Raw genomic sequence first — 20,120 nt, forward strand, 5'->3', positions numbered from 1 at the left:
TCTCACTGTGGTTTTTTTTTACACACAGCCCATTAGCAGAATATGAACAAACACTGTTCTGCTAAGCTCCAGTGATTAAGCTGAAAGAGGAACCAAGCATTCGTTCTGAGAACCTGAGGTGACGCCCACTGTCCTGTGGCCAGCGCTGAAAATTTGGCTAAGCTAAGTTAAAATAAGATAAGATAAATTCATCCTTTGGTGGGTAAATTTATGAGTAACCAATAAATGACAAAAAACACAGGCTATGGACATAATTGTACACAACAATTATGAGAGTGAGACATGAATAAGAAAATACTAGCAAATGAAAAGGATATTGGCGGCACGGTGGTGTAGTGGTTAGCGCTGTCGCCTCACAGCAAGAAGGTCCGGGTTCGAGCCCCGTGGCTGGCGAGGGCCTTTCTGTGTGGAGTTTGCATGTTCTCCCCGTGTCCGCGTGGGTTTCCTCTGGGTGCTCCGGTTTCTCCCACAGTCCAAAGACATGCAGGTTAGGTTAACTGGTGACTCTAAATTGACCGTAGATGAGAGTGTGAATGGTTGTCTGTGTCTATGTGTCAGCCCTGTGATGACCTGGCGACTTGTCCAGGGTGTACCCCGCCTTTCGCCCGTAGTCAGCTGGGATAGGCTCCAGCTTGCCTGCAACCCTGTAGAACAGGATAAAGCGGCTAGAGATCTTACACTTAGCTCTCTTAGTACAAAACAGATAAAAGAAGCATATACACAAAACAAAATAATTCAGGTAAGTCAAGTATGGAATAGTTAAATAAATATAAAGTATACAGTGTGCACAGAATGACGGTATAAGTGTTCAGATATTTTACAAGTGATATTAGTGATATATGAATCTGGATTTTAGCTGTTCATCACAGAAAGGATTTCCCTTTTGGTGCAATATGGTGCATACTGCAAAGATGAATAGTAAATTTAAATAAGTATAAATATAAGTAACAGTGAGCACAGAATGACAGTATGAGTGTGCAGATATTTTGCAGGTGATATTACTGATATATGAATCTGTATTTTAGCTGTTCATCACAGAGACAGCCTGAGGGAAGAAACTGTTCTTGTGTCTGGTTGTTTTTGCATACAGTGATCTATATCGCCTCCCTGAGGGAAGAAGATTAAACAGATTGTGACCAGGGTGTGATGGGTCCACAGAGATGTTACCTGCCCGTTTCTTGACTCTGGACAAGTATAAGTCTTGGATGGAGGGCAGGTTGACACCAATAATAACATGCGAGATAACATGTGAGAACTCCCTTAGGAGGTGGTACGACCAAATGCTAACAGCTCGCAACTTGAAGTCCCATGTGCAGCGCTGCTCTTTAACACTAATGTGCCCAGGGTTACACCATCTCTCGTTCACAAACATCACTACCCCCCTGCCCTTACCAGTCTCATTCCATCTTATTAGGGAGGGATCTTACATTCCCCGTGATAACAGACAGCATGGATGGTTTATACCGTCTTTTCCTCTTGCGGTGCTTAACCCCAGCTCTACATCTCCTCGTCCTCCTTATTTACACGGGGATCTTGTGTCTCTCCTCACAGAGTATCCTCATGCTTTGCAATGCCATCAGCTGATCGCAGGTGTAAACAGTCGAGCCGTGACTGAATGGCTCTCCCGATATTGTTTTAAAAAGTCCCAAAACAAGTAAAAAACACAAAAATTGTCTTAGGCCAAATAAAAAAAATAGTGTGTTTCCGGTAACCCGACCGACTGAGAATTTCGGCGGCGAAATTGCCGACCGTAAAGTTTTTATTACAAATTTTCCTCGATATTCAGGCTTTCGTCTAAACCGGGGAACAGGGGCGCTGCGCCCTCTTACTCTCGGCGTGCGCCCCCTTACCGACTCAGTGAAAACATCCCAGCAACACCAAGTGACAATGTGTCTGATCATCAAATACGTTATAATTGCTCCAAAAATATTCCAATCATAGTAGATACACCACCAGATGGTGCAAAAACTATCCGAATTGGCGTTTTCCAGACTGAGGCGCCATGTTGTTTAGTTGTTTACTTGTCGTGGCTGCTCTCGCGAGATTTGACATGGGTTACATACAAGGTCAGCTGACTTGTAGCGCGAGATTTCTCGAGACTGAATGACCTTTCACCCACCGGCGCGGGAGCTTTTGACGGAAGTAGTTCGCGAGTTGTTTTTGTTGACACTTGGGCATTTAAAGAGGTCATCCCGCGGCACGAAGTGGAAGAAAGCCAAAGACTGTCCGGGGCAGAAGAAGATTACTTCTTTCTTTTTCAATGTTGACAGACAATTTGTTACAATTTCCCTCTCAGATAGCCTCAGAATGTCCCATTGGAGCCTCAATTTTTCAAAGGCTTTGCACGGGGGGGGACAACCGGCACCCCCCCGCTTCGCTCCCTCGCCATGGTGAGCACCCTCATACTAAATTTTTCTAGAAAAAAAACTGATATTTTTGTGTAAGCAGCATTAGTTTTTGATTGAAAACAGATATTAACAAAAAGACTTTAAATAAAAAGATTAACTTTTGTTATAGTATTAAAATGCTGAATGTTTCAGTGTTTCAATTTATATATTGACTAGTCACAATTTTTCAAGTTTTTTAAAAATTTGTTTAAAACACATTTTATGTGTGGTATATTGAAAGAATTCTGTGCCAAAATATTATTTTGTAAGATGGTTATTTGTGTTAAATTTTTCAAACAATAATAAAAAAAAAAATGTAAGAAAAAAAAAAACTTTTTCCTACCTACCGACCCTATTTTAGAATTTCATGTTACCTGAAACACACTTTTTTTTTTTTGGCCTTACCAAAAACACATCCATATTAGCATGCGAATGAGTAAGGCTAAATACTAAGAAGAGTACAAATAAAGACAATAAAAAGAAACAAAAAAAAATAGTAAGAAAAGTAAGATCCAGCCCACGAATCTGACAGATGCACATTTGCAGAAATATTTTCACTAATTTTACCAGATCGCTATGGATTTTTGTTTTTAAGATATGCTAATATACATAATCAAGTCATCACACCATGTACAACGATGCTTCAGTTATTAATATCATACTGTTTGAGCAATGTTTTTGTAGTGCACACATAAATCACATTTAATAACAATGTAACAAGTTCATATGAATTGTAAAAGTTTTCTGTTAGAAAAAAATTAAATAATTTTCAAAAACTACTGACAAACTGGACGAGAGCTGGTGACTAACACGAGTGTTTTTACCACAGAAATAAGAAAATCTACAAAAGATGAGGCACAACTACTTCATTATTCTACAGTAGCCACCAGGAACATATGTACATATAAATTTTCAGGTCACACGATTCTTCTTGTGTAACCATGTGACAAAAACAGTTTGACGTGTGCACCCGCTGCCATGTTGGATGATTATGCAAATCCAGAATGCAAGGACATGTACATAAGTAGTGAGCCATTCCACCAAATCGGTGCCGTTTCCGTCCCTAGAAAATTATATGTATAAATGCACATAAAAATGTACTTTAAAATACATTTCCTTATTACGCAGAATGTCCTGCACATTGATCTGATTTCAAATTTAAGATATATAATTGTAAGGATTAATAAAAACTATCTAAAACACTGAAAAATAGCATGTGTTACCTGTCCCCGCACTCTAACTTTATACTTAACTATGAAATATGATGATTAAAATCCTTCAGAAACAGTATTTCTTTTGCACTGTTGTGTGACTCCATATCCTACCCATGGTTTACATATATTTTTTTCATAAGAAATCCACAATATCTTAGTTAAAATACACATTTTAGTTGTGCCCCTGGGTTTTCACTCAGTCCTGTTACCCAAACATATTACCCCATCTGACAAATTTGGAACATTCCATAAATCACATGCTCAACAGGAAGTTACATCAGTTGTGTCTTCTGAAGGCCATGGAAAGACCAAAAGTTAGTTCTCTCATTTACTTTTCTGTATATTTGATGATTTTTTTAACTTTGACTGATGAGGTCAATGTAAACATAGTGTCCTGTTACTTAAATTATTTCTTAGATGATATTTGTTTATTTTAAAAATACAAATTTTTGGTAAATCACTAGAATGTGCTAAGTGTGGTCCAGTGTTGGGCACGTTACTTTCAAAAAGTAATAGTTACTAGTTACTTTTTCCAAAAAGTAACTGAGTTAGTAACTGAGTTACTTTGTCATAAAAGTAACTAATTACCAGGGAAAGTAATTATTCCGTTACATTTTGTGTACACCCCCCCAAAAACAATCAAATTCAATTAGTGTAATCATAATAAAAGTGAATGTTAAATGTGTTTAATGACTGAAATGGACACTTAACAGAACCAATTAGTAACGTTATCTACACTATATTAATATTTTTGTGGGACAATGTGAGATAAGACATCTTGGGCTGACCGCTCGCCATCACTGTATCTTCTGATTGAAAGTGTGCGCAGTCATACAGTAGACATAGCCTATCTACGTATGTTGTACGTATATTGTCCAAATCTACTCTGATTGGCTTACTATGCCGTTGTCTCGCATCTCCCCGCCCCACACTAAAGCAGAGTAAAGAAAGGCTGAACGAGCAGCGTGCCAGATGAAAACAGCTTTAATAAAGTAACGCATAATGTTTTATTGTAAGTAACGGGAACGGTGTTATAACAATGTAAAAAGTAATTAGTTAGATTACTCGTTACTAAAAAAAATAACGCCGTTAGTGACGCCATTTATTTCTAACCCCATTATTCCCATCACTGGTGTGGTCATGCTATTAGCGATGATGCCATGTGGCTTAATTCCATGTATTAGCTAATCCTAGGCTAAAAACTCAGTCCTGTTACTTTGAGTTTTGGTAACAGGACTGAAAAAAAATGCAGCCATCTTTGACTTCCAAACCTTGTAAAAAAATAAATAACATAGCCTTTTAACATTTTGAATAGTTAAATATGTGTGTTATTATAATCAGTAAGGCAGGCAAGCTGGAGCCTATCCCAGCTGACTATGGGCGAAAGGCGGGGTACACCCTGGACAAGTCGCCAGGTCATCACAGGGCTGACACATAGACACAGACAACCATTCACACTCACATTCACACCTACGGTCAATTTAGAGCCACCAATTATCCTAACCTGCATGTCTTTGGACTGTGGGGGAAACTGGAGCACCTGGAGGAAACCCACACGGACACGGGGAGAACATGCAAACTCCACACAGAAAGGGCCCCGTTGGCCGCTGGGCTCGAACCCAGAAGTCAAGTCAAGCCAAGTTTATTTGTATAGCGCTTTTAACAATAAACATTGTCGCAAAGCAGCTTTACAGAATTTGAATGACTTAAAATATGAGCTAATTTTATCCCTAATCTATCCCCAATGAGCACACCTGTGGCGACGGTGGCAAGGAAAAACTCCCTCAGACGACATGAGGAAGAAACCTCGAAAGGAACCAGACTCAAAAGGGAACCCATTCCCATCCGGGCAACAACAGACAACATGACTATAACATTAACAGTCCTAACATAAAAACAGCTTCATTGATGCTATAAACCCCCACCGACAGAAACTCGAGCGCAAAACCGTTTATGACAACCGTAGTCCTAAAGTCAGCAAATCAACTGCAGTCCTAAAGTCAGCAAGTCAACTGCAGTCCCCAGCCACAGAAGCACCATTGCAAGAGTCCAGAGCGTCCTCCAGGCGCGACCCCCAACTGTCTTCATGGGGCTGCCCTCCACAGGAGCAATGCGATGATACTCCAACCAGACACAGGGCACCAGGATGGATCAGGCAGGTCCAAGGAGCAGAAGAGGTTCAGCATCTCGATCCCAGGACCAACATGTAACTCAGAGGGACAGATTTGGGGGGGGGAGAAAACACAGGTTGTTAGGTATGCCCAACGTCACCTGAATAAGTAGGAACAGTATACATATTGCACTGAGTACAAGCAGGGACTCCGGCAACTAACTATGACAGCATAACTAAAAGGGGAGAGCCAGAAGGTAACACAGGCATGAGGGAGCCCCGGGACATAAAGCAGCAGCCACTACACCGTCAACAAACTCGAGTGAGCAAGCAAGTGGGGACTGACAGCATCCATACATCCCAGTTTACCAAAACACTCTGTCTGAGGACCCTCCAGATCTACACCTTTACCTCATAAACACCATTAACACAAGGCTTGACTAAACAGATATGTTTTCAGCCGAGACTTAAACGCTGAGACTGTCTGATTCCTGAACACTACTTGGAAGGCTGTTCCATAATTGTGGGGCTTTGTAAGAAAAGGCTCCGCCCCCTGATGTAGCCTTCACTATATGAGGTACCAGCAGATAGCCTGCACCTTTTGATCCAAGTAGGCGTGGCGAGTCATAGAGGAGCAGAAGTTCACTAAGGTACTGTGGTGTGAGACCATTCAGTGCTTTAAAGGTCAATAGTAGTATTTTATAATCAATACAAAATTTGATTGGGAGCCAATGCAGTGTGGATAAGACAGGGGTGATGGGGTCATATTTTCTTGTTCTAGTAAGGACTCTTGCTTCTGCATTTTGAACTAACTGGAGCTTGTTTATGCTCCTACTGGAACATCCAGACAGTAAGGCATTACAATAATCCAACCTGGAGGTAACGAAAGCATGAACTAGTTTTTCTGCGTCATGTAGTGACATTAAGTTTCTTATCTTAGCAATATTTCTGAGATGAAAGAAAGCAATCCGGGTAATGCTATCAATATGAGTTTCAAATGAAAGACTGGGGTCAATAATCACTCCGAGGTCTTTTACTGCTGCATGTGAAGAAACAGAAAGGCCATCCAGAGTTACAGTACTGTGGAATTAGAAAACCTACTTCTAGCTGCATGGGGTCCGAGTACAAGTACTTCAGTCTTGTCAGAGTTAACAGAACCTTCTTGCTGTGAGGCGACAGTGCTAACCACTACATCACCATGCTGCTCAAACCTTTACATTTCAAACAGTAAAGATCTTTGACAAAGAGTACAAACACAGTTGAAGAGCATGCAATAAAAACATCACTACACAAGTAGTACCATTTTATGCTAATTCTGTTTTCCTTTCATAGACAAAGTAAAATCACTCGAATCAAAAGGAACAATTGATGGAGATAAATGACACAAGGCACAGCATACTTTGGCAAAGTTAGATCAGCTTCCAATATCTTTTTCTTAAGTTCCACCAATTCACAAGTTGTATCTCTACTGCACTGCTCCATTTGAGATGTTTGTAACCCAGTGAGTTCCGTCTGGTTCCACTTTCAGTGTGGATCTCTGCTGGGAGGGGTTCAGGCCCAAGTTCATTTGACTCTGGTACGTCTGTAAAACAAAAAGTATGTAAGTAAAATGACATTACTGGATTACTGGAATGGCATCGCTAATATCTCACCTGGCAAAGTTGACCCACATTGTTCTCCTTGTGTATCCAATCACGCTAAGGTTTGCGTTGCTTCTATTCTGGCTTTCTTGACAGATCTTTCATTTATCCTGTTGCTTCTCGATACTGAAAGATTAGTTTTCATCTTGATCTTATTGTGTCCTAATTTGAGTGTCGGTGCCAAAACTGGATTTGTTTTATCGCGTAGGTTTGCCGGAGCTCCTGCAAGGTGAGAAGCAGAGTGTTCACATTAAAGCTCAAAAGTTCAATTTAATCAACAGAAAACACAGCTTTAATTGGGGTTGTACCTGAGTACCTTTTCCTTTTCAGGCATTATGCCCCGTATGTATAACAGCTACTCCTGTGGAACTAAATGATCTTTCTTTTACAGGTTAATACTCCAGGAAGCAGTACTGGGTGGCAGAGTATTAATCAATCACTAAAGGGAGAAACTCATCCTTTATGTGGCTCACCAGGCTGATGACAGTAGTGCAAGTACTGACAGTTTATTCCAGAATGCTTTCACTGAACTAAATCAGCGTTTCCCAAATTTAGCGTCACAACCCAAAAAGGGTCACAGACTCATCTTTATTGGGTGGCAAGGTGGCAGAGTAAAATGCATAACAATGCTATGATACGTGAAATAATTTCCCAAAATAAAATAGAAGAAGAGTGTTGTAGGGGAAAATTTTATTTTTAGACAATTCTTATAACTTTAGTGATTTTTAGAAAGGTAAGCTTCAGAGACGGTGTGTAGGGGAGAAATATAATTTTTAGAGAATCTGTACCTCTCAGATTCTTAGACAGTCAGACACTGTGTCTCATGTTCTGTTTCACTCAAGAAAGGCTGCCAGACGGCTAGCCCAGAGGGCTGGAATATAATCCACGCATGCGCGAGTTCTGAGGTAGACTTATAACAAAACATCATACATCATCACGTGAGTGTGCAGCGCTACTGTGCAGTATATAAGTATGAGCGTGGCACACTATCGTCCTCTTTAATCCCTCACGCGATCTGATTAGGTTAGACTGTTGATGCTGAAAACGAAGTGCCTATTGACAGTTTGCTGTCCGAGAGCTGGTAACTGCTGTTACTCCTCTCCAGGCTATCGTTTGTCAGTTTATATCTAAGTCCGCCTTACAAGTGTGCTATCGCCGCTTATCAATAAGGTGGCTATTTCTCAGTGAACTGCCTTTCGGGACTGAATCTTCAACTGAGCTTCGACAGGTAAGTTGATCAACAGTTGTGAATTTAAACAAGAAAGGGAAGAGACTCCAGGTAAATCTCCCTGGTTGCATCTCTTTGAAATTGTTACTCGTGTCATATCTGACGCCGTTTGTGGCTCGCTGGTACCGTGGTGGAGCTATCGCTCCCATAAAGCGGACTGCCATGATTCTCACTCTGTCGAGTGAGTTTTTTGCCAGGCTTGTTAATTAATCCAGTTGCTTATCTGACGGACGTGATCTTGATTACTTTCAGCTGTTGGTGTTTTTGGAAGACAGGAGAGGCAATCTACATCTCTCGCTGCATCTTGTCTTTTTTGCTGCTGGCACCAGTCGGCGCCATTGTGTAATTTGGCTGGTACCAACTCAAGTGCCATTGCATTGCAGCTCTGCTGGTACCTATCATCTCTGGTACCATCGTTTTGCAGCTCTGTTGGTACCATATCTGGTACCAGTTAACAGTACTATTGATTTATGCCTATAATCACTGGGTTAAAATAAACAAATAAATTAAAAAATTAAAATTAATTAAAAAAAAGAATACTGAGTGGCTATTAAAGCAAACTGTGCTAGCCATTAACCTACCATGCCAGGATTTCACAACTGCACTAACTGCAACAGTAAAATGCCAGTGGAAGATGGCCATACACTGTGTGTGACATGTCTTGGTGCTGATCATGTGCTTGCTTCAGGCAAAAAAAGCAAGAAGAGGAAGCATGACAATTATGATACTCTTGCCAATACAATGGCATCTCTGGTGAGAGAGGTGTCATCTCTAGCATCTAACCAACAGTGGATGATGCACCAGTTTGCCGAGTGTCAAGTGACCCAGTCAGGCACCGTGCATCAGACAGCCCCATTAGGGCAGCCTGTAGAAGAGCCATCCCAGCAGTCGGCTCCCCAGGCCGCTGATGATGGCGCGGAGCTGTTATCAGTGATGGCATCTGATAACCTGGGTGATGAGGATATGGATGTCTTAGCAACTTCCCCCCACCATTCTGATCTGAGCTCAGGTCATGGCTCTTCCCTGCTATCTGCTCCACCTGAAACTCCCAGCGCTTTCTCTGGTGAAGAATTCCTTGCTCTGATGTGTAGGGCCACTAAACGTCTACGTGTGGATATGCCTACAGCGGCTGAGGCCCAGCCTTCTCGTTTTGATAGGAGGAGAGAGGCTGTGAACAAACCATGTTCGCTCCCTGTCCTCCCTGAATTTGTCAAAGAAATGACATCTGTCTAGGAGCATCCAGAGGCGGCTACTCCGCCTATGAGACAGTGGGCACAGTTTGCCAACATCCACGGAGCGGATGAGGTTGGTTTTGGAGACTATCCTGCGATGGATGACTCTATTGCTTCTCTTGTTCTCCATCCTATGGCTCTTGTGGGGAAAGACCCCTCATGCCCAAACAAACAGTGTCGCACCACCGATAAATGGTTAAAAAAGTAATTCTACAATACAGCCTTTGGGGCGTGCCTCATGAACACAGCATCTGTGCTCATGTTGTATCAAATGGAGCTCATTGAAGACCTCATTGCTGCCCACGCTCAGGAAGTGGTGGATGAGCTGAAGAAGGTCTTTGAGATCCTGGTGCACCTCGCCAGGGGTGCAGCACACTCCAGTGGAAGATCCATTGCGTCGCTGTGGGTGGCACGGAGACACCTGTGGCTAGCTCAGTCGAAGCTTCCAGAGCAGGACAGGGGCATGCTCATGAAATTACCTCTTACCCCCGGGTTTACCTTTGGTCCTGGAGCTGTTGACATGCTCCGCCGAGCCAAGGAGTCTAGGGAGTCAAAGAAAGAGTGGGAGCAGTTGATGCCAAGGCCCCCTCCACCCAAACGGCATCGGCCGAACTGGGGCTACACAGAAAACCCCAGTGTGCCTTTCTCAAGAGGTCGCCCCAATATGCCGGGAAATGCGCGAAGACAGCCAGTACATGCCTCCTCCTCGGCAAGCCGCCGCCCGGCGAATCCCACCAGGCCTCGGCAGCGTGGTGGCCACGGACCTTGTGCCACTCCTCCCACTGCCTCACAGCCCTCTTCCTGATGTTCAAGGGGCGCTGCCTTGTGTTTTCTCCCACACTCAGTTAAAGATGTGGGAAATGTGTTCTCCCAGTTCTTGGGTACTTTCAACAATAAAGTTTGGTTATCGGCTGCAGTTCAGGCGCCGCCCACCCATGTTCAAGAGCATTCTTGTTTCTCATCAGCCAGACCCAAAGCGGCAGCTGGCCTTACAGGAGGAGATAAACACTTTGTTGAGGAAAGGGGCAATAAGGGAGTTAAATCACAGCGAATGGCTGAGTGGCTTTTATTCGAGCTATTTCCTGGTTCCGAAACGAGATGGTGGATTCCACCCAATACTGGACCTAAGGCCACTGAACCACTACCTATGCCCACTATGTTTCAAGATGCTGTCACTGACACAAATCTTTCAGTCAGTTCAAGGTGGAGATTGGTTCACGAGCGTAGACCTCAGAGATGCCTATTTCCACATCGCAGTTCACCCTGCTCATCACCAATTTCTCCGGTTTGCGCTAAAGGACAGAGCCTTTGAGTTCAACGTCCTTCCCTTTGGCCTGTCTCTGTCGCCACGCACATTCACGAAGTGCATGGACACAGCCTTGAGCCCGCTGCGCCAAAAGGGTGTCAGAGTGCTCAATTATCTGGACGACTGGCTGATATGCTCCCCATCAAGTCGGCAGGCAGTGTGGGACACAGCGGTAGTAATAGACCACTTGCAGCAATTAGGCCTGTCTCTCAATTCAGACAAAAGCCAGATGACTCCCTCACAACAAGTCACTTTCCTTGGAGTGAAGCTGGACTCGGTTGCCATGATTGCAGGCCTCTCAGACCAGAGAGTTGTAGCTCTACAACAATGTCTGTCTCAGTTTTCGGGGCAGAGCAATATTCATGCTTACCAGTGTCAAAGGCTATTGGGCTTAATGGCTGCAGCGTCCCAGGTGGTGCGCCTCGGCCTTCTACACATGAGACCAGTGCAGAGCTGGTACCTGTCCAGGATGCTCCACCCGGTGTTGGACAGGAGCAAATCTGTCACTCTATCACCTGTGTGCCTACGAGCTCTCCAGTGGTGGAACACGCCACAGAATCTGTGCAATGGTGTGCAGCTAGGCAGAATCTACCGCCGCGAAGTTCTGACCACGGACGTGTCTCTGTCAGGTTGGGGGGCAGTCTGGAATGGTGTGGGAGCCCGGGGAGTCTGGCATCCACCATGGGACACTGCCCACATAAATGTCCTCGAGCTGAGAACGATATATCTTGCCCTCCGCCATTTCACGCCGGTGCTTCAGAACAAACATGTCTTAATTCGAACAGACAACATGTCGGCTATAGCTTACATAAATCACCAGGGAGGTCTGAGATCTCGGACACTGCACAGAATGGCCCGGGAACTCCTTCTCTGGGCGGACGCTCATCTTTGCTCAATCAGGGCAGTTCACTTGCCCGGTGCTCTGAACTCCGCAGCAGATCTGTTGTCGAGAGGCAAGCCACACCCGAGCGAATGGCGATTACATCCGGAAACGGTGTGTCTAATCTGGGCTCGTTTTGGGAAAGCACACGTCGATCTTTTCGCCTCAAGGGAGTCAACACACTGCCCACTGTGGTTCTCCTTAAACCAAGACGATGCACCCCTAGGGGTGGACGCCCTAGCACACAGATGGCCCAGGGGCCTTCTGTATGCCTTCCCCCCTCTTTCCATGATTCCGGCTGTGCTGGAGAAGACAAGGAGAGAGAACCTAAGTGTCCTCTTAATGGCTCCATACTGCCCCCAGGCACCATGGTTTGAGGAGGTTCAGGTCCTCCTCTCGGGCAATCCATGGCAACTTCCTCTGCGGAAGGATCTGTTATCGCAAGCCGGGGGAGAATTGTGGCACCCGACGCCATCCGTACTCAATCTGTGGGTTTGGCTGTTGAAAGGGACACCCTCCTTGCCCAAGGGTTGTCACTCACAGTTACGCAAACTTTACAGTGTGCTAGAGCCCCATCGACAAAAGCCCTATACTCTTACAGATGGCAGGTTTTCAAAACATGGTGCGAATAGCGGCACGAGTGCCCCCGGTCCTGCCCTCTAACTTCAGTTCTTGAGTTTTTGCAAGAGCAATTTGACCAAGGCAAATCCCCTTCTACTCTGAAGGTGTTTCTCTCAGCGATATCAGCCTGCCATGAGAGAGTAGATGGCAGAACTATCGGTGCTAACCCGCTGTCTATTCAATTAATGAAGGGGGCTCAGCGACTGCGCCCAAGGAAACTTCCCTCTGTGCCAGCATGGCAGCTTAATATTGTCCTCGATGCCCTGACGAAGCCTCCGATCGAGCCCGTTGGGAGCGTTGATCTTAAGTGGCTTTCTCAGAAGGTCGTTTTCTGCTGGCTATCACCTCAGCTAAGCGTATTGGGAGCTACATGCACTGTCTGTACATCTTGACTGCTTCCATGTCAAACCAGATGGCACCGGCGTTGTACTACGTCCTAATCCCGCCTTCATGCCTAAGTTTTTTTCAGCGCAAAACCTCAACCAAACAATTATCTTGGACTCTTACAACCCTCCTTCCTCTGGGGTGGAAGGGAATGTGTCACCTAATACTCTGTGTCCTGTGCGAGCCCTCCTTTGTTATGTCGACCGGACAAAAGACTTTTGAGTGACTGACCAGCTCTTTGTCTGCCATGGTGCTGGGCAGAAGGGTAAGGCCCTTTCTAAACAGAGACTGTCACACTGGGTAGTTGACACAATAAAGCAGGCCTACCAGCTTTCTGGGCTCCCATCTCCAGTGATGACGGTTGCACACTCCACACGAGGCATTGCTGCGTCGTGGGCTGTCCTGAGAGGAGTCCCCTTGCAGGATATTTGCCAGGCAGCCTGTTGGTCCTCCCCTTCAACCTTTGCTCGGTTTTATAAACTCAATGTGATTTCCCCTTCATCCTTTGGGAATGCTATTTTGAGTTTGTGAACCACAGTGTTCAGTTTACCAGTTCAGCCCTGTTGGCACACCGGGTCTCAATAAAAGTATTGGCTATACTTTGCCTTGTGTCTTTTGTACAATTGTTGCATGGTTGTCCTCCGCGACGTTGGGGCATACATATATTCCAGCCCTCTGGGCTAGCCGTCTGGCAGCCTTTCTTGAGTGAAACAGAACGTTGGATTACGGATGTAACCTTGGTTCTGTGAAGGAAAGAAAGGCTGCCAGACTTTGTCGTCGCTCTGGACTTCGCGTTCAGGATTTTATGAGGACGATAGTGTGCCACGCTCATACTTATATACTGCGCAGTAGCGCTGCACACTCACGTGATGATGTTTTGTTATAAGTCTACCTCAGAACTCGCGCATGTGCGGATTATATTCCAGCCCTCTGGGCAAGCCGTCTGGCAGCCTTTCTTTCCTTCACAGAACCAAGGTTACATCCGTAACCCAACGTTTATATCAGATGAAGAATGTTGTTTGTTTCGGAAATGGTGAAAATGAGATGGAGAGAAGAATATAAGATTAGCTAGACTGATAGACAGAGTTTACCAGGAAACAACAAGTCCCAAATTTATACTAACCCTAAACCCAGGGTCAGTAGTAACCCTGAGCCTGAGAGAGAGAGAGAGAGAGAGAGAGAGAGAGAGAGAGAGAGATCAAAGATTAAAGCAGCAATCCAAAAATTAGAGTGTGCAAGCAAGTATCTTCATAATAATAATAATAATAATAATAATAATAAAAGATGGACATAAAATATTCAGCAAAATATATAAAATATAGTATTGGATATAGAGTATAGCTTTGGGATTACTGTGATGTACAGCACAAAACAGCAGAAATGGAACCACCGCAGTGCATCAGAGTAATCAAGTCAAGTCAATTTATTTGTATTGCACTTTTAACAACAGACATTGTTGCAAAGCAGCTTTACAGAAAATTAAAGACTTTAAACAAATAAACTAATTTTATCCCGAATAAATTTATTTATCCCTGATGATCAAGCATGAGGTGACGGCATTGAGGAAAAACTCTCAGACGACACGAGGAAGAACCCTTGAGAGGAACCAGACTCTAAAGGGAACCCATCCTCACCTGGGTGATAACAGACAGCGTGATTATAAATAACTCACTTCTATAACTGTGTCCTATAGAGTCACAAAGTACAACTGTGTAACCAGGAAATTCATTATAGTTTGAACAGGAAGTCTGTTTTGTTGAAGTTATCAACTGTTCATCAGTTGATGGAGACTTGAGTGTAAAACTGTTCATGAGAACTGCAGCCCTAAAGTTATCATGGTGATTGGAGTCCTGAAGCATCGGAGCAGAACAGTAAGTGTCCAGAGCGTGTCTAAGTGTGATTTCAACTGTCCATATGGGGCCGTCCTCCACAGGAGCGATGTGGTGAGACTCCAGCTAGAAATAGGGCATCAGGATGGATCAGGCAGGTCTGAAGAGCAGAAGGGGCAGGATCGCACTGGTGTCTCAGGATCTACAGTGGTGCTTGAAAGTTTGTGAACCCTTTAGAATTTTCTATATTTCTGCATAAATATGATCTAAAACATCATCAGATTTTCAAACAAGTCCTAAAAGTAGATAAAGAGAACCCAGTTAAACAAATGAGACAAAAATATTATACTTGGTCATTTATTTATTGAGGAAAATGATCCAGTATTACATATCTGTGAGTGGCAAAAGTATGCGAACCTCTAGGATTAGCAGTTAATTTGAAGGTGAAATTAGAGTCAGGTGTTTTCAATCAATGGGATGACAATCAGGTGTGAGTGGGCCCCCTGTTTTATTTAAAGAATAGGGATCTATCAAAGTCTGATCTTCACAACACATGTTTGTGGAAGTGTATCATGGCACGAACAAAGGAGATTTCTGAGGGCCTCAGAAGAAGCGTTGTTTACACTCATCAGGCTGGAAAAGGTGACAAAACCATCTCTAAAGAGTTTGGACTCCACCAATCCACAGTCAGACAGATTGTGTACAAATGGAGGAAATTCAAGACCATTGCTACCCTCCCCAGGAGAGGTCGACCAACAAAGATCACTCCAAGAGCAAGGCGTGTAATAGTCGGCGAAGTCACAAAGAACCCCAGGGTAACTTCTAAGCAACTGAAAGCCTCTCTCACATTGGCTAATGTTAATGTTCATGAGTCCACCATCAGGAGAACACTGAACAACAATGGTGTGCATGGCAGGGTTGCAACGAGAAAGCCACTGCTCTCCAAAAAGAACATTGCTGCTCGTCTGCAGTTTGCTAAAGATCACGTGGACAAGACAGAAGGCTATTGAAAAAATGTTTTGTGGATGGATGAGACCAAAATAGAACTTTTTGGTTTAAATGAGAAGCAATATGTTTGGAGAAAGGAAAACACTGCATTCCAGCATAAGAACCTTATCCCATCTGTGAAACATGGTGGTGGTAGTATCATGGTTTGGGTCTGTTTGGCATTTTGATATTGAAAGCGCATAGCTCCCAAATGCCATTGAAGTGCACTGAGGCTGGGCTGCATCACACTGTCACGAGGGGGAAAAACTCACGCACACATTAGGCGAACTGTGGAAAGTTATAACGGAATGATTTCACACTGTAGTTGGGTTGAGCACATATATTTCTATGATTCTGGATCTGAAATAGCAATGTTATACAGTGGGGCAAAAAAGTATTTAGTCAGTCACCAATTGTGCAAGTTCTCCCACTTAAAAAGATGAGAGAGGCCTGTAATTTTCATCATAGGTACACTTCAACTATGAGAGACAAAATGAGAAAAAAAAATCCAGAAAATCACATTGTCTGATTTTTAAAGAATTTATTTGCAAATAATGGTGGAAAATAAGTATTTGGTCAATAACAAAAGTTCATCTCAATACTTTGTTATATACCCTTTGTTGGTAATGACAGAGGTCAAACGTTTTCTGTAAGTCTTCACAAGGTTTTCACACACTGTTGCTGGTATTTTGGCCCATTCCTCCATGCAGATCTCCTCTAGAGCAGTGATGTTTTGGGGCTGTCGTTGGGCAACACGGACTTTCAACTCCCTCCAAAGATTTTCTATGGGGTTGAGATCTGGAGACTGGCTAGGCCACTCCAGGACCTTGAAATGCTTCTTACAAAGTCACTCCTTCGTTGTCCGGGCGGTGTGTTTGGGATCATTGTCATGCTGAAAGACCCAGCCATGTTTCATCTTCAATGCCCTTGCTGATGGAAGGAGGTTTTCACTCAAAATCTCACAATACATGGCCCCATTCATTCTTTCCTTTACACGGATCAGTCGTCCTGGTCCCTTTGCAGAAAAACAGCCCCAAAGCATGATGTTTCCACCCCCATGCTTCACAGTAGGTATGGTGTTCTTTGGATGCAACTCAGCATCCATTGGGGGTGCTGTTCGTATAGCAACCTGCGACAGCGTTTCGTGGTCTGAGAAATTCCTGATTTTTACCTTTTATTTTTCGTTTTGATGTGTGTATCGTCCACAATCGTCTACAGTAATGTATCCAGTAATGTATCCAGAAGCCACTGGTTGTTTTCTACTACTGTTTTTATTGGCATTAGAGATTTTTAGCTATTTTGCAGCTGGCCTGCATCATTACAGTGGACACCAGTGTCAACAAGATGGCCAACTATGGTATAGCCGTGAGTTTCTTCTCAGTCTTCAAACGAACACTTTTCAGACTCAGGACACCTGGATATCCGACAGTGTGGTTCCACAACACCTCAAATATCGTGCATCTCAGGAAGGAAACAGTTTTGTCAAACCAAGGAAACGAGGTAGGAGAGGTGAAGTACGTCTGCGGTTAAAGAAACAGGGCGTCAAGCGCATGCCGCTTCTGACCATTGTTCTTTCGAATGTACGATCACTGAAAGGAAAGGTTGATGAACTTCAAGTAAACGTCCGTTTCCAGCATGAGTACAGAAATGCCGGTTTACTCGCCTTTACAGAAACGTGGTTGGACAGTGCTGTCCCTGACTCTGAGTTATTTGTTGACGGCTTTGGCTGTCCTATCCACCTTGACCAGAACAAAGAAACAACAGGTAAAGTGCAAGGAGGTGGAGTGTGTTTGTACGTGAACCAGCACTGGTATAAGACTCTTGTTATCAGGGAAAGAATATGCACTCCGGATATTGAGCTCTTGACAGTCTCGCTACGTCCTTTCTATTTACCTCGGGAATTTCCACAACTGTTTGTCACTGTTGTCTATATCCACCCCAAGGCCAATGTTAACAATGCAGTTGATACAATATTCAATGTTACCCAGAAAATGCAGTCAATTTCACCTGATGTGCCTAACTTCATCCTCAGTGACTTTAATCAATGTTCTCTTAAGAAGACCTTACACACTTTTCACCAATATGTTACTTGTTCAACTCGCCACAATAAAACATTAGATCTGTGCTATGGTTCGATCCCAGGAGCTTACAAATCCTACAGTAAGCCACCTCTAGGTTCTGCTGATCATAACACAGTGTATTTAGTACCAGTCTACAAATCTGTGCTCAAGAGAGAGAAATTGCAGACAAGACAAGTTCGGGTATGGTCGGAAGACAGTATACAGTCTCTACAGAGCTGTTCTGAATGCACGGACTGGGACTTGTTTAAAGACACTGGTCAGGACATAAATGAACTTACTGACGTTGTTAGCAGTTACATCTCTTTCTGTGAGAGTAACACAGTGCCTCAGAAACTTTGTAAAATCTACCCAAATAACCAGAGGTGGAAAAACCCGGGTGCAGAAAGTAAAAACCCTGCCACATTTTTGCTCCAGCCAATTCAATGAACCAGCTGATCCTAATTACCACATCCCCTAAGCCAGGTTGATGAGCTAATTGGTTAAATCACCTGTGTTGAGAGCACAGGCAGAAGGAAAACCTAAGCAGGACTTTTACTTTGTCAATCCAGTTTTTCCACTTCTGCAAATAACAAACCATGGGTTACCAAATCCCTTAAACTATTACTAAATAATAAGAAAAGGAAGTTTAAAGAGGGTAATCTTACTGAGTATAGGGAAGTTCAGAGAGAGTTGAAATTAGAAATTAGAAAAGCTAAGGATAGTTATAAAGATAAAATTGAGGACAAATTTAGCTCTGGGTCCCTGAAATCAGCTTGGGATGGGATAAAAACTATGGCGGGTCTACAGTCTAAGGGGAACAGGGATAATATTAAGTGGGGTAACAAATCAGACAAAGAGTTTGCAGATGCATTAAATATGTTTTATTCAAGATTTGATGTTTACAATTTTCAGCAGGAACAGAGGAAAATTAGGGAAACTGTTATCACCAATGAGAGAGTTTTGATCAAATTAGACGATGTGCGCAAGTCCCTTAAAAATACAAAAACTAGGAAAAGCCCAGGTCCCGACAATATTAGTGGTCATATTCTTAAATCATGTGCAAATCAGTTATGTGACATTTTTCACTTCATTTTCCAACGGTCCCTTGATCTTCAGAAAATACCAAATTTGTGGAAGCAAGCCACCATAGTACCTATTGCAAAGAAAGCATCACCTAAGGTTTTAAATGATTTTAGACCCGTGGCTCTTACATCACTTGTGATGAAATCCTTCAAAAAATTATCAAGAGTTATATTTTAGACAAAACCCAGAACATGTTAGATCCTTTGCAGTTCGCCTATAGAGCAGGTAGGGGAGTGGAGGATGCCACTCTGACCCTCCTTAACTTAATTTACAAACACATAGAAGGTAGCAAGACACATGCCCGGGTTCTATTTGTTGATTTCTCATCTGCATTCAATACTATTCAGCCACATATTTTAACTGGTAAATTATTGTCTTATTTTAACATTCATCCTAAGGTGGTTGGTTGGGTTTTGGACTTTTTAACTAATAGATCACAACAAGTTCGAGTAAATGGTACTTTTTCTGATGTGTGTATCTCATCTACTGGCTCACCTCAAGGTTGTGTACTGTCACCACTTTTGTATATTTTGTATACTGATGATTGTAGAAGTTGCCATGAGGATAGATTTATAATTAAGTTTGCAGATGATTCTGCCATAGTCAGCCTTCTTCAAAATCATGAAAGTTGATGACTTTGTGAAGTGGTGTAAAAGTTCCTTTCTTGAACTTAACATTGATAAGACCAAGGATATGTGTATAGATTTTAGGAGAGATGCACCACCAGTTGATGTAACAACTATAAATGGTAAAAAAGTGGAAGTCGTCGAGAAGTACAAATATCTTGGTTCTATGTTGGACAATAAGTTACGACGGGAGGATAATCTTAACATGTTTTTAAGTAAATGCCAACAGTGCCGGTTCTTTCTGAGGAAGTTGAATTTCTTCAAAGTTGACAGGAAGATGCTAATGCTTTTTTATAGATCCTATATTGAGTGTTTTGAGCTTTTCATTCATTTGCTGGTTTGGAAATCTTAGTGTACAGTGTAAAAACAAACTTAGCAGAATGGTAAACATCTGTGGCAAAGTTATTGGAACACAACAAACCAGTCTCAGCACAATGTATAAGAAACAAGTTTTAAACAAAGCAAATTCTATAGTTAGTAACCATCAACACCCACTTTACCAGGAATTCAATATCTTACCATCTCATCGGCGT

This window comes from Neoarius graeffei, chromosome 6 (assembly GCF_027579695.1).
Source record: "Neoarius graeffei isolate fNeoGra1 chromosome 6, fNeoGra1.pri, whole genome shotgun sequence".
NCBI classification, from domain to species: domain Eukaryota; kingdom Metazoa; phylum Chordata; class Actinopteri; order Siluriformes; family Ariidae; genus Neoarius; species Neoarius graeffei.